The sequence below is a fragment of the Alosa pseudoharengus genome, unplaced genomic scaffold (assembly GCF_046254945.1).
Source record: "Alosa pseudoharengus isolate Yale_2024_CS ecotype anadromous, Long Island Sound unplaced genomic scaffold, YU_APseudo_1.1 YU_APseudo_1.1_scf_12, whole genome shotgun sequence".
Lineage (NCBI taxonomy): Eukaryota > Metazoa > Chordata > Actinopteri > Clupeiformes > Clupeidae > Alosa > Alosa pseudoharengus.
Genome location: NW_027468587.1, coordinates 28,207,123 through 28,222,122, shown reverse-complemented (window position 1 = coordinate 28,222,122; position 15,000 = coordinate 28,207,123). Strand labels below are relative to the sequence as shown.

The 15,000-nt window shown below is 41.5% G+C and overlaps 1 protein-coding gene across 2 annotated transcripts in view; it reads right to left on the bottom strand.

Moving 5' to 3' along the window:
- The window catches only part of creb5b (cAMP responsive element binding protein 5b), a 56,765-nt gene extending 45,881 nt beyond the window's left edge, over window positions 1-10,884 (bottom strand). Inside the window, exon 1 of one of the 2 annotated variants that reach the window (XM_076280656.1) lies at window positions 10,846-10,884. The gene's annotated coding sequence lies outside the window, so the exon portion shown is untranslated. Of the gene's footprint in view, window positions 1-10,549 lie in introns of both variants that reach the window. The other variant, XM_076280657.1, reaches the window with a different exon arrangement.
- Between the last annotated feature and the right edge of the window lie 4,116 nt (window positions 10,885-15,000).

Below are 15,000 nucleotides of genomic sequence, written 5' to 3'. Positions count from 1 at the left end.
GAGTAAGAATCAACTGCATTTTATTTTCATGCTTTATGGACGCCCATGTGTCTACTCAGCGCTTTCCTGTAAATGAGCTTAATGCTCAGTCAATCTCCCTGAATGAACAAGGAAGGAGGATAACGTTTTGGTTTTTTTAATTAATTATTTAAGCTGCTTACAGACTGCCCAGCCAATGCCTAACAAACCCCAACATTCTAAAGTGCCAAGACAATGCCCAACAAACCCCAACATTCTAAAGTTGCCCAGACAATGCCCAACAGACCCCAACATTCTAAAGTTGCCAAGACAATGCCTAACAAACCCCAACATTCTAAAGCTGCCAAGACAATGCCCAACAAACCCCAACATTCTAAAGCTGAGAGTTGTTGGATGTAGCCATTAGAATGTTTAGAAAACCAACTTCCAGCTCCACACTGCCCAGACCATAACTGAAAAGACTGACTTTTGGACATGTCAAACTCAAACAACTCCATCCAGCAAACCCCAACAGGGTCATTCTATAAAACGGGTGCCTTTTCCACTATAAAATGTTCAATATTTCCATCAAAAGCATTTTATTTACTTATTTTCAATTTATCCACACAATTATCCATTACAGTTTTTTTCAACTAAACTAAACGTTCAACCTACACACTAAATATTTGCTTGTCGCACAATGTCTTTCAAACACCATAACCCCACACCAAATCTACAAAACCATACACTAATTCTCAGTGTTTCACTCAGTTTTCAATTTCTTAAAACAAATTTGGCAAAACACCACACATAATTGTCTACCTAACACACAAAAATCTAATAGGAAGTAACTTGATTTCATTTTTCAAACACAACCTATCAAAATGACTTTTTCGCAACTTATTCACTCTCAGTCCTCAATGTACTCATTACTTTGCTGAACACCATCCGATCATTGCCTTAGTGTAGGCCTATGAATAGATATACTCTAGCTATACACCCTTTCAATCTGATTTCAATCTGATTTCTGGTTGAAATGTCCAGAACCAATGCAGATACTTTGAAATAAAAATTAATCAGACTTTTTGTTTGTCCCCAAGTGACCATTAGCTCAATGTTGTTTTCTGTGCCTCCGGAAATGCCTTAGGAACGCACATGTTTGTTTCTGCAGTTGAAAGGGTCTATAGGCCTATGAATACATACAAGCCACACTGCCGCCCCCCCCCCCCCCCCAATCCAACGCACAGACACACACACACACAATTTCTGTCTTTGCCAAAATCAGCTTTTTCAAGACTCCATGTACATCTGGTGGTCATTGTATTTTCCTTTGCTTTTTTCTTGTTGGTTGTAAAATACTGTATTCATAACAGCAAATTATTTGGGAAAAAACACTATTTTTGGTTTCAATATTGCTTACATATTTATTTCAACTTCTGTCTATAGATGACTTTCACTCTTGTATGGAGATATACAGAGAAGCCAATGAAAGACAGAAGAGCTTTAGGTTTTCAACAACAGTGTATTTATGATGTATCCAAAATATCATATTATGACAAAAGTGTTTATAATGTGAGGCGAATGTTTGTTTTAGAGATGCGTTTATGACATTTTGAATGTTGTGAGTCATTTTGCTGGAGATTTTAGGAATTTTGTGTGAGCAATTCTGGGTTTTGTGTGTAGAGTTTTGAAAAATAGAAATTGTGTGCAAACAGTTGTAAAAAACTGTAATGCTTCTTTTGCACTTCTGGTTGGATGTCAACTGCATTTCATTGGCTCTGTACCTGTACTCTGCTAAATGACAATAAAGTGAATCTAATCTAATCTAATCTAAAACACAACCAACTGCAACCCCATTTTGCATTTTGTGTGAGCAATTCTGGGTTTTGTGTGTAGGGTTTTGAAAAATAAACACAGTTTTGAAAATGTGTGTAAATAGTTGTAAAAAAAATATGATCACCCTCCAAAAAATCATATTTGCCCACCTCTTTTGTTCTCACATTGAAATATAATAATGTGATGGGGTGGTATGTGAAAGGTGCATTTTATGATTAAATATGATGTGATGGGGAGGTATGTGATACGTAGGTGCATTTCATGATTAAATATGATACATGTGATGGGGTGGTATGTGATAGGTGCATTTCATGATTAATCAATGTGATGGGGTGGTATGTGATAGGTGCATTTCATGATTAATCAATGTGATGGGGAGGTATGTGATAGGTGCATTTCATGATTAAATATAATAATGTGATGGGGTGGTAAGCTTATGTGATAGGTGCATTTCATGATAAAATTATAAGGCTCTAGTTATCCAATAATGGTCAAGTTATTGACTTAACATATACTAATCTTCAAAAAGAAATTTTATTAGCAATAATAGTGTTAAAATTTTAATGAAAAACAGTTATTGTCTAATTTGCGTGACGGGGTGGTTGGATTAAGCTGGACAGACCCCTCATAGTAATAAAAAACAACAAATAAACAATGCAAAAGACTGTCATAATTTTTCTGCTTAGTTTCTTGGGTTCTCTACAGGCAAACATTATTACAAATTGTCTTTGTGATCTCATTTCAAATGAAAGTATGCTATTTACAGATAAAACAAATTAATGCGACAAGGTGGTAAGTCGGGACACTTTAAGAATAGTATTTTCTTGTACATCATGTTGTACACGTTTCATAGAATGAGCGATGGTGCACACAACCCAACTGTTGGAGTTTGTTGGTGTGTGTGTGTGTGCATATGTGTGTGTGTGTATACCAACATGTGTATATATGTGTGTGTGTGTGTGTGTGTGTGTGTGTGTGTGTGTGTGTGTGTATATACCAACATGTGTATATGTGTGTGTGTGTGTGTGTGTGTGTGTGTATACCAACATGTGTATATGTGTGTATGTGTGTGTGTGTGTGTGTGTACATGTATACCAACATGTGTATATGTGTGTGTGTGTGTGTGTGTGTGTGTGTGTGTGTGTGTGTTTGTGTGTGCGCGCGTGTGTGTGTGTGTGTGTGTGTATATACCAACATGTGTATATCTAGCTCTAATCTGTATTACATCACAGCTCTATCTGTATCATTATGGTTGTAGTAACACACAGTCTCAAAGGCCTCAGCGGAGAGCATGTACAGTACCACTTGTCCAGCTATGCTTTTTGTCAGGCAACTAGTTTTGGTATCATCTTCAAATTGGTCATGTGAAGGACAGATACACTCATGTGTCATTCCCACCAAACACCCTCTGTGCTCTGCTCTGTGCCCTGTGTTGTGTTGTTGTTGTTGTTGTGTTGTTGTTGTTGTGTTGTTGTTGTTGTTGTTGTGTTGTTGTTGTTGTTGTTGTTGTTGTTGTTGTGTTGTTGTGTTGTTGTTGTTGTTGTTGTGTTGTTGTTGTTGTTGTTGTGTTGTTGTTGTTGTTGTTGTTGTTGTTGTTGTTGTTGTTGTGTTGTTGTTGTTGTTGTTGTTGTTGTTGAGTTGTGTGTTCTGGTCCAGCCATGTGTGTGATGCATCTATTGTGTTGGATGGAAGATGGACCCGCAGGAGGGCCCGCAGCACATCCTTGGCCTGGCGGCTGAAGGAGGCGAGATGTCCTCAGTGACGATCATTTCCAATCACACGGACATAAGTAACGCCATCTATATGCAGCAGTGGTTTTGACCACTAAGTACAAACCTATTAATAGACGTGAGAACACCAACGCCTGGAAATGTAAATATATGTGACTATTCACGCTGCAAAAAAGTGTTGCAGTGTATGTGTGTGCGTCTATGTGTGTGTTTTTGCAAGAAGTACCCTGAAGCTGATGTGCTTAAACTGTGCATCCAATGTCTCTTTTGTCTCTGCGTAATGAAATGTAATACATGCCTCAAATGCAACACAACCGGCGTTTACCCGTAAACTGCGACAGAGCAGCCACCAACATTCTCAAGGAACGATCTGGGTACTCCACGGTACACAATTACAGGCCCATATCCATACCATTGAATGGCAAAACTATTGAAAACATAGTCCTTAATCAACTAAACACATTCCTAACATCCAATGGCTATTTTGATTACTTTCAGTCAGGTTTTTGGGCAAATCACAGCACTGAAACAGCTCAGTGACATACACCTCAATACAGATGCAGGCCAAACATCAGTCCTAGTGCTACTGGACCTTAGTGCAGCCTTTGACACGGTTGATCACAACATATTACTACACAGACTAGAACACTGGGTTGGATTTACAGGTATAGTTAATAATTGGCTCAAATCATGAAAGGAGACGTCCTTGAATTGGTTGATCTGGGGTAAACATGGTGAAGCAGCTTTTAGCTGCTATGCAGTTCAGCTCTGCAGCCAACTTCGGGATGATCTCAAAAATGCATTTCAAATCTAGACTTAAGACCAAACTGTTATCAGATGTGTTCTGCTAAGTGATCACATGCACTTCCTGTTAAAACTGATGTCTTTTGATTCACTTAGTCTTTTAATTATTCTACTTTATGTCTTTTATGTTTTTTAATTATTCTATTTTATGTGCTGTACATTTTGAAACTATTTGTAACTTGTGGCCTTTTATGATTCTATTTACTACTGTTCATTGTTTTTATTTACTACTCTTCATTCTTCAAAGCTGCTTCACCATGTTTCTCTGCATAGTCTGTCTGCCTCTTCACCCCCTCCATGTTTGGATACTGTCTGTCCACTAGCCACTTTTTACCACTGTCTTTCTGCCTCACTGTTTGCATGCTATATTAGCACATTAGCACATATGCATAACCCCTCTCTCCATGCCACAGCCGAAGTGTGGCCACACTTATACCTTTTCTTAATATAGTTATATATATAGATATATAGACTTTATTCTTGCACTGTTGCACTGTTGGACTTACTCATTTGCACTATCACCATGAGCACTATCACCATTGCACTATCACCATGACACTCACTCACAAAGAGCACCTTACCTTAACTTACTATGCACAGAGAATCACAGGCTCAGTCCCTGCCTCAGTCAATGCAAGTGCCTCTTGATTGATTAATCACCACTATGTGGATACTGTTTTTAGAATTGATTTAGATTAAGTGTCAGTTAGTATAATTTGTATTTTAGCATATTTAGTATATTATTTATCTTCTACTGTCCTTATTGCTTAGTTGTGTTTTTCTATTAGTATATACTTTTAATTACTTTTTCTGCTGTTAGTGAATGTGTGTGTGTTGTCTGTATGCTACTGAGACCTTGAAATTCCCCTGGGGATCAATAAAGTATCTATCTATCTATATCTATCTATCTATCTATCTATCTATCTATCTATCATATATAGATATATAGACTTTATTCTTGCACTGTTGCACTGTTGGACTTACTCATTTGCACTATCACCATGACACTCATTCACACAGAGCACCTTACCTTACCTTACGCACAGAGAATCACAGGCCCAGTCCCTGCCTCAGTCATTGCAAGCGCCTCTTGATTGATTAATCACCCACTATGTGGATACTGTTTTTAGAATTGATTTAGATTAAGTGTTAGTATAATTTGTATTTTAGTATATTTAGTATATTCTTTATCTTCTACTGTCCTTATTGCTTAGTTGTGTTTTTTATATTATGTACTTTTAATTACTTTTTCTGCTGTTAGTGAATGTGTGTGTATTGTCTGTATGCTACTGAGACCTTGAATTTCCCCTGGGGATCAAAAACTTATCTAGAATCTCTATCTATCTATCTATCTTCATTGTTTTTGTTTAAGTAAAGCACATTGAATTACCCATATGTATGAATGAATATAAATACAAATAAATTTGCCTTGCCTTGCCTTGCCTTGCCTTAAATCATCAGGGTTGCACAGACCACCATAGACTATCCTAGCGTTCAAGGGCTTCGGAAAAACCTTTTTCCCAGTGAAAACATCATCATTCCGCGTCATTCACGTCACGTAATCTGTGAGTCAGAGGTCGGAAACTGGGGCTAGATTTTGCTAACAGAGTTGCCCAGTTAGGGGGCATCACTTTTGTCGTCACGTTGTAGTTCGTTTGTAGTACATGTGGCCTTTCATGTCCAACAGTTTTAATGTGAACTTGAGAATCTGCCGTCACTTGAAAGCTGCATATCTTTCTTTCACAAGCATCTTACACTATATTTTAAGCAAATACAGTTGTTTATTTAGGATTAGTGAGTGTATGTTTTAACCTTTGTTGTGGCATCCGTGTTTGTCACACATTCCGACGGCAAAGCACATGAACACTTGCTATGGGAAAAACAAAGTAGCCACGGGGGCGGTCCTTCCCAAGTGCCATGAATGCACCATTAGGTCCTCCTGTGGCCAGTGGGGATTCAACTGTATGTTCTGATATCTTTATGGAATAATTGCTTTGGCAACAAAAATGTCTAACCATTTATCATGCCAATAAAGCACTCTTGAATTTGATTGGAGGAAGACCGTGGGTCTCTAATAAGAAGAGTGGTGATTGGAGGAAACCACTGTGGGTCTCCAAAAAGAAGAGGGATGATTGGAGGACTGAGGTGTAACAGGGGAGGCTGGAGAAACCAGAGAGATTCATATAGAGATTCATAGATTCAGATAGAGAGAAAAAGGGAGGGAGGCAGGGGGAGAGAGAGAGGGGGGGAGGAGAAACAGAGACAGAAACAGAGGAAAAGAGACAGAGAAAGATGGATAAAATAGAAAGAGCGTGAGGTAGAGAGCAAGTGAGATGGAGAGTGTGTGAGAGATAGAGTGAGAGGTGGAGAAAGAAAGAGAGAGAGAGATTTACAAATTATAAATGCAGAAAAAGAAAACAATCTTACAACAAATACAAAATAGCCTAAACTTCAATGATATGTGCTAACAGATGCTAACAGAGAGTACACTGTGACTATGTTCAATGTTATATGGCCCTTAACAGAGAGTATGCTGTGACTGTCTGTCCACAGCGTCTAATATCAAACAGAGGAATCTTGACCATGCAGGCACATACTGTCCATTGAAAGAGGCCCAGAGAAGAGAGACTGTGCAACCACTGCAGTCAATGCATGGTAGAAATAGAGTTTCACTTTCTGAGTAAATGCTGCTAATTCTAAGAAATTTGGAACAAATTCTTTCCTAAATTTAATATAATCCACCCAGACTTTGAAAAGTTTGAGAACAATCAAACTCTAAGAATATGACTAGGTGAAGAACACGCACGCACGCACATATATATATGTGAGAGTGAGAGAGAGAAATGGAGAGATGGAGTGAGAGAGAGATGGAGAGATGGAGTGAGAGAGATGGAGAGAGAGAGAGAGAGAGATGGAGAGATGGAGAGATGGAGAGAGATGGAGAGAGTGAGAGAGAGAGATAGAAAGAGAAAGATGGAGAGAATAAGAGAGAGATAGAGAGAGTGAGAGAGAGAGATGGAGAGGAGACCAATAGAGGAGGACAAAGGGCAGGCAAGAGAGAGACAGATTGAAGAGGAGGTTCCTACATGTACTAACTTGTGTCTACAACTCCACGCCCACCCCCCATAAACACACACACACACACACAACCAAGTTCAAGGTGGGACCATCCACGGCCCAGGGCAAGGAATCTCACTCACCAAACACAATGGAGAGGATGCGTGTGTGTGTTTGGCGAGGATATGTCTTTGTGTGTATGTGTGTGTGTGAGTGTGTGCGTGTGTGTGTGTGTGCGTGCATGCATGCAAGAGTGCGTGTGTGTTTGTGGGTGTACAAGTGCTTAACTGATGGGGTCACTCCCTTTCTCTATTGCAGGCATCTACATATTGCTGTAACTTTAGAATATCAATCACTGTCACTGTGCACACATCTTTAACACCCAAAACACAGAACTCAGAACACAGATCACACAACTCAGAACTCAGATCACACAACTCAGAACACAGATCACACAACTCAGAACTCAGATCATACGACTCAGAACTCAGGCTTCTCACTGAACATCATAGGACACACACCAATCTGAACAATCGTCAAACACACACCAATCTGAACAATCGTCAAACACACACCAATCTGAACACCACAGGACACACACCAATCTGAACATCATAGGACACACACCAATCTGAACATCGTCAAACACACACCAATCTGAACACCATATGACCCACACCAATCCCCTAACAGTCACCTCAGCCCATCACCTTTACCCACCTATCCTTCATGAAAGGCGTGCACACACACACATACACACACACCCCTCAGCCCACCACCCTTACCCATCTATACCTCACAGATGGAGCCTAGCAGTGTGCACACACACACAGACACACAGTCTTGCAAACACACACACAGTCTTGCACACAAACACACACAGTCTTGCAGACACATAGTCTTGCACATGCTCGTACACACTCATACACACTCACACACACACACAGTCTTGCACACATGCAACACATGCACGTATACGCGCGTACATACACACCCAGCACACACTGAAACTCAACAGGCCACAGCTCAGTTTCCTGCTGTTTAAAATAAACTAAACTGATGCTCTCACACACACACACACACACACACACACACAGAGAGACACACACAGACCTGAACATCAACACACAATCTAAGCCATACACACACACACACACACACAGACACTCACTCACTAATCCTCGGTGTCTGAAATGTGTTGTTATACTGTCGCGACTCTACGCGTTGTTCTGGACTGGGACAGAGAGCCGTGTGTTTTCACACAAACACACACACACACACACACACAGTCTCTCTCTCTCACACGCACACACACACTCTCTCTCTCTCTCTCACACACACGCTCACTCTCTCTCTCACACACACACACGCACACTCTCTCTCTCTCACTCTCTCTCTTTCTTTCTCTCTCACACACACACAAACACACACACACACAAATACATACACAAACACACACATACACACAGTGTTGGATCCGATATCTTTCAGTAGGTTCTTATTCCTCTGCTCCATTCTTTACCCAACTCCGAGGACAGTTGGGAAAAGTGTGTGGGGCAACCTAATCACTAATTACACCCCCCGCCCATCTGTCAGGGGTCAGTTAGGTTGGACACACTCAACACAGAGGGTCTGAGACAGGGGGCCGCGTTGATAGCCCCCCGGATACATAGTTTAATATAATATACAGTAAGAGAAAACACAGTGGTCTCGGCCTCACTGCTGCTCTAGGGCGTTCAGGATCGGAGCTCTGTAACACGCCTAGAGACCACTTCACTTGTTACGGATGTAGAATCAAATGAAACGGATATCTCAAGTCCTAGGCCCATATTAAGATATTTATTTACATTTCGTTACTTCAAACAAAACTTCTTTCTTCCAAGACATAGGCCTAACCTAGGCTACATTAATTTAAGAAACAACATCAGTGAGAAGAAAACATGAATAGGCTAGGCCTATAATAACAGTTAACAATAACAATAGGTAACATATTTGGTTTATATTAAATGTTTATCATTATCCTGGCTATCAATTTATTGGATATTTACTGGCTATCAATGTACTATTTATTTATCATAGTTAGGTTAGGTTTATCATTGATAATGATCGATTTCATCATCGTTATCCTATGGCCTAAAATAGGAATCTTATTATAAAAAGGTTGGTCTTTTCTGTAACAGCCTATTTAGTTAAATTAAGTGTAGGCCTATGGTTGTGTGTAGTCGCCCTTCGGATGTGCAAGCAGTTTGGATACACATATAGATTTTATCGTCTGGGCAAAGTGACATAACGTTTCTGAACGGGCCCAGACGCAGACACCCTGTGGCCGACCGACATGTCATTATTCAAACTTTCTAACTCCAGATTACAACGTCTTTTTCTGCCGCCCGCGAGGCTTTTAAGGGCGCGCGTGCTTCGTCAGCACAAGCCGCTGAAAGCCTCGCCATCCCGACGGTTAATCAAATGCTCTGACTGGCCTGCAACATGACGTAATGCTCACGGACACCAAATTCCTCGTGAAAACTACACGGGAAGACGAACCCACTGAACTGTGGAATGAGTAGACCTATAGGCTACAGCGGATCTGTTTATAAACGGGGCCGTATGTTTTCCCGTCTAAGCGATGACATTTCAATGTGTACAAGAAAGCCCCTCACACCAGTGTGTCCCAACCGGGAATGGGCTCCGGCTACGGGACAGGACAAGACGGGACGGGATGGGATGGCAACCTCAACAGCGCGTAGGCTACCCCCGTATAAAGCCCGCGACCATCGTAGGCTAGCCTATATGAATTCCTCACGAAAGCGCAGGGTCTGCGCGGCAGGGTACGGGACGGGGCGACTCAGAGCACACAGGCTATCTGTTTACCGCCCAGGGAAAACGATACACAGTCTGCTGTCAAGCTCCCTCCAGCGCGAGACAGATGGAGCACGACACAAGTGCAGCTCCGTCCGCTCTCGCTCACGGATCACTGAGGTGCGAAATCAACGGATCCGTTTGCTCGGTCCGGGACAGTGTGTGTGACAAACCCAAGACCAACAAGCGGCGATACCCGGACTGCCAACTTCACAAACTCCGAGCCGAGTGGAACTGCACATTCAAACTCAGCGGTCCCGCATAGCGCACACCTCTTGCCTCCTTCATGGTCGAACGGGGCTTCTAACCTGTTACTCTGGCACAGTGGGACCGACATCCACAGTCAAACGAACCCCGCAACTTCTCCTCGCGCCCAGCCACTCATCAGAACGCACAACCAAACACTGAAACGAAAAAAAAACTGTTTCTCGTTGCCCCCCCAACGCTAACTGAGCCGGAATTCTGTTCATTAGGCTACCTACAAGTTGTCATCTCTCTTTAAAAAATAATCCTTGTCTGAAGATTCAGGCTATGTAAACAAGTTGCAGCTGTTCGTTTCCAGATAAACAAATGTAGCATGAAAAGTAGAGTTTCCACAACTTACCAAACAAGTGGGCACTAGATGTATCAGTCTCTGTGAAGCAACCACGTTGGACTGAGAAAAGATTACAATACGTTCTATTTAGAGAAGCATTACATCACCCTTGGATGACGTCACGTGGGATTCCTGAACTTCTAAATCATTGCGGTCCGCTGGGGGCGGGGTAAGGGGCGGGCTTGGTGACTGTACAGGACAGCGGGGCGTACCGTGGGTGTGGTTGTGGACTGCAATACAAGCTGCTGTCTTATCATCACAAACTACAGTTCCGTAGAAGCTTTTTATTTAGCATTTCCCCTAGCCTAGGGTCCATGAAGTGTAGCCTCCCTTCAATGGCCTTTTGTGTCCATACTCTTGTTAATGTTTCGAGTTCAGTAGCCTATTTTCCGATGTTATTATCATGCAATAAAGATCAGGCTACATTAGATTGTACAATCACTGGATAGGCTACCTGTCTCCGTTTGAATAACAATCCGGGTGTCCGACTTCACAGGGCTTTGTCTGTGTGTGTTCGTGTGTGTGCCGCTGAAACTTGTCAGGCGAACACTTCTATGTCCGCGCGCACAGCTAGGCTACCCCACTTCTGCACGCGCCCACAGTGCGTCACGTAGGCTACTGTCCCCGTCCAGTCCCCCCACTCGCTCCTTATCCCGCTGCTGCTCCGCTCCGGTATAATCGTTTCGTGTCTGCCGGGACCAGAGCCTCTGTAAATAATGAATAACGACCCAGCCAAGAGTAAATAAATAATTGGCGGGTTTGTGTCTGTCTCCTAGCGCTGGATTTGAGAGATGCCGTTACACGGTCAAAGAGTTGACGTTGTTGGTCTGGCCGGCAGACAGAAGTAAGGCGATGCAGGTGAAATCAGAGCACGAGCCGGGCACACTTACTAAGCTCAAATCACTCAGCGTGGCTCACCTGCAGCCAGAGGAACGGCCTCACGAGCCCCTTATGCATAAGAAAGAACTAGGCCTATAGAAATCTTATAGCATTTTGGGACAACATTTCATTGTAATCTTATAGGAAAACTCTAGTTTGGGACATAGCCTACTATAGAAATATAGACTATAAGACTGTACTATACGGGACTGTACGGGAAATAACTATATACTATAGTTATTTGCCGTAAGGGGCCTGTCAGTGTAGGGGGCATGGGTTTGGCCCACTTAGCATCACCTAACTGTGTTTTTGCTGGGGAAACATTTAGATGTTAATGCAATGTTTATTGAACTGTTCTGCAAACTCTTTTTGTCCAAAATGACATCAATAAACAAAACAACTTAAACCCCATGCTGTGGCCCTGAAAGTGCTGGTCACTCTGACTGAGGGTCTTCCTGTAGAACCACCAGATGGAAGCAGGGGATAAGACTATGACTGAAAGTCAGATAAAACAGATGATACAGTTGCTACTAGCAGAGGAGAGCAGCTGTCTGCCATACCCAGTCCACATAGCCACACAGGCCTAAGTTCAGCTTTAGGCTAGAGCCATTACCATAGCCAGAGAGTCCACATAGCACACACACAGGCCTTAGTTCAGCTATAGGCTAGCTCCATTACACCTTAGTTCAGTTGGTGTCATTATACTATATCAACCATATTATACTACACTATACTAGGCCCCTCCCTGAAGGACATTTACACCACCCACCTCACCCGCAAGGCGACCAAAATTGTGAGTGATGCAAGTCACCCCGCTCACAATCTGTTTGATCTACTGCCCTCTGGGAAGAGGTACAGAAGCCTGCGCTCCCGCACTACCAGACTCACCAACAGCTTCATACACCAAGCTGTTAGGATGCTGAACTCTCTCCCTCCTCTCCCCCCTCCACCCTCAGCTACATAACATCCTGGACATTGGACCCACAATGGCCGCCTGCACCACTCCACTTGCACACTTGTACACTTTGCAACTTGTTGCTGTTGTCCTGAAAACACAACACTTCTGCTGCTCTTACATAACTTGCACCACTATGCCACTTTATTTCTTACTTAGGTCAAACAGAACTACCTCAGCCTCTTATTGGCCTGACTTTGCACTAGTATTTTATTTTATTGACTGTCTATGCACAATTTCAACCAAATTTTGCTGCTCTTATTTTTTCATTATATGTGCCCTCTTATTTACTTATTTACTTACTTTTTTGTTTACTTGAATGTTATGTTTGTCTGTGGACTTAAAATTGGTAAAATATGTCTTGTCTCCACCGTGGGATAGTGAGAAACGTAATTTCGATCTCTTTGTATGTCTGGAACATGTGAAGAAATTGACAATAAAGCTGACTTTGACTTTGACTTTGACTTTGACTATCATATATTACTATGCTATACCACTATACTATGCTGTAGCCTACTATACTATGTAGTAATCAGGACTGCCACAGTTACAGTCAGCTCTTCCACATGTGGCTTAGACACTGCCTACCAATTTCTTCAAAACTGTTTTTCACCTTATAGCGGCAGATGTCCTTCACTGTCAGGATTCTGCAGGGACTGACTGTCTTTTGTCACCCTGGTGGCCATTTTGTGTATTGTCCTGTGTTTGTTTGCTTTTGCTGTTCCCCATGTGCTCTGTTTACCTGTCTGCTGTCATGTGACTGTCTCCACCCCTTTTTCCTTATATGGTCTGCACTTCCGGTCTCGTTAGTTTCCCTTTCTGCTCGCACCTGTTCCCATTATTGTCTTGTTGGTTTCGTCTTAATTAGTCTGTGTATTTCTACATTGTATTGTATTGTATTTCTACATTGTAAATTTCATTGCTGTCTGGCACTTTTCACAGTGGTACTGTGGTCTTCCTAAGTCACTGAAAACTACTGTTGTAAAGCCACTTCTCAAGAAAAATAACCTGGATGCTTCCATGCTAAACAATTACAGGCCCATCTTTTATTGGCAAAATTATTGAAAAAGTAGTCTTTAATCAACTAACCACCTTTCTATCATCAAATGGGTATTTTGATTACTTTCAGTCGGGTTTCTGGTAGCCTGGCTAACGTCAGACCTCATCTCATTGAGATGGGGTCTGGGAACTACACGTTCATTTTCTCGTATTTGAAATGTGGTTTTCAATGACATACGCCTCAATACAGATTCAGATTCAGTCAGTCCTAGTGCTACTTGACCTTAGTGCAGCATTTGACACTGTTGATCACAATATTTTACTACACAGACTAGAACACTGGGTTGGATTTACAGGCATAGTTATCAACTGGCTCAAATCATATCTACAAGAAAGGAGCTTCTTTGTCGGCAACTGTACCTCAACACCAACATCCTTGACCTGTGGTGTTCCCCAGGGGTCGATCTTGGGGCCACTATTATTCAACCTCTATATGCTCCCACTTGGACAGATCATCAAAAATAATTTGATTTCATATCATAGCTATGCAGATGACACACAAATTTACTTAGCTCTGTCACCCAATGACTATGGTCTCCTTGAATCTCTTTGTCAGTGTATTGAACAAATCAACTACTGAATGTCTCAAAACTTTCTTCAGCTGAACAAAAACAAAACTGATTTAATTCTATTTGGTAAAAAGAAGGAAAGACTTAGGGTTGCCACTCTCCTTGACACAAAAGGGTTGAAAGCAAAGGATACTGTTAAAAATATTGGTGTATTAATTGATAGTGATCTAAATTTCGACAGCCACATGAAAGCATTAACTAAATCAGCTTTTTACCACCTCAAAAATATTGCCAAACTTAGAGGGCTGATGTCAAAACATGATTTAGAAAAACTCCCCAGGGGAAATTCAAGGTCTCAGTAGCATACAGACATCACACACACATTCACTAACAGCAGAAAAAAGTAATTAAAAGTATATAATATAAAAAACACAACTAAGCAATAAGGACAGTAGAAGATAAAGAATATACTAAATATACTAAAATACAAATTATACTAAATAACACTTAATCTAAATCAATTCTAAAAACAGTATCCACATAGTGGGTGATTAATCAATCAAGAGGCGCTTGCAATGACTGAGGCAGGGACTGAGCCTGTGATTCTCTGTGCATAGTAAGGTAAGGTAAGGTGCTCTGTGTGAGTGAGTTTCATGGTGATGGTACAAATGAGTAAGTCCAACAGTGCAACAGTGCAAGAATAAAGTCTATATATATCTATATATCTATATATATTAAGAAAAGGTATAAGTGTGGCCACAG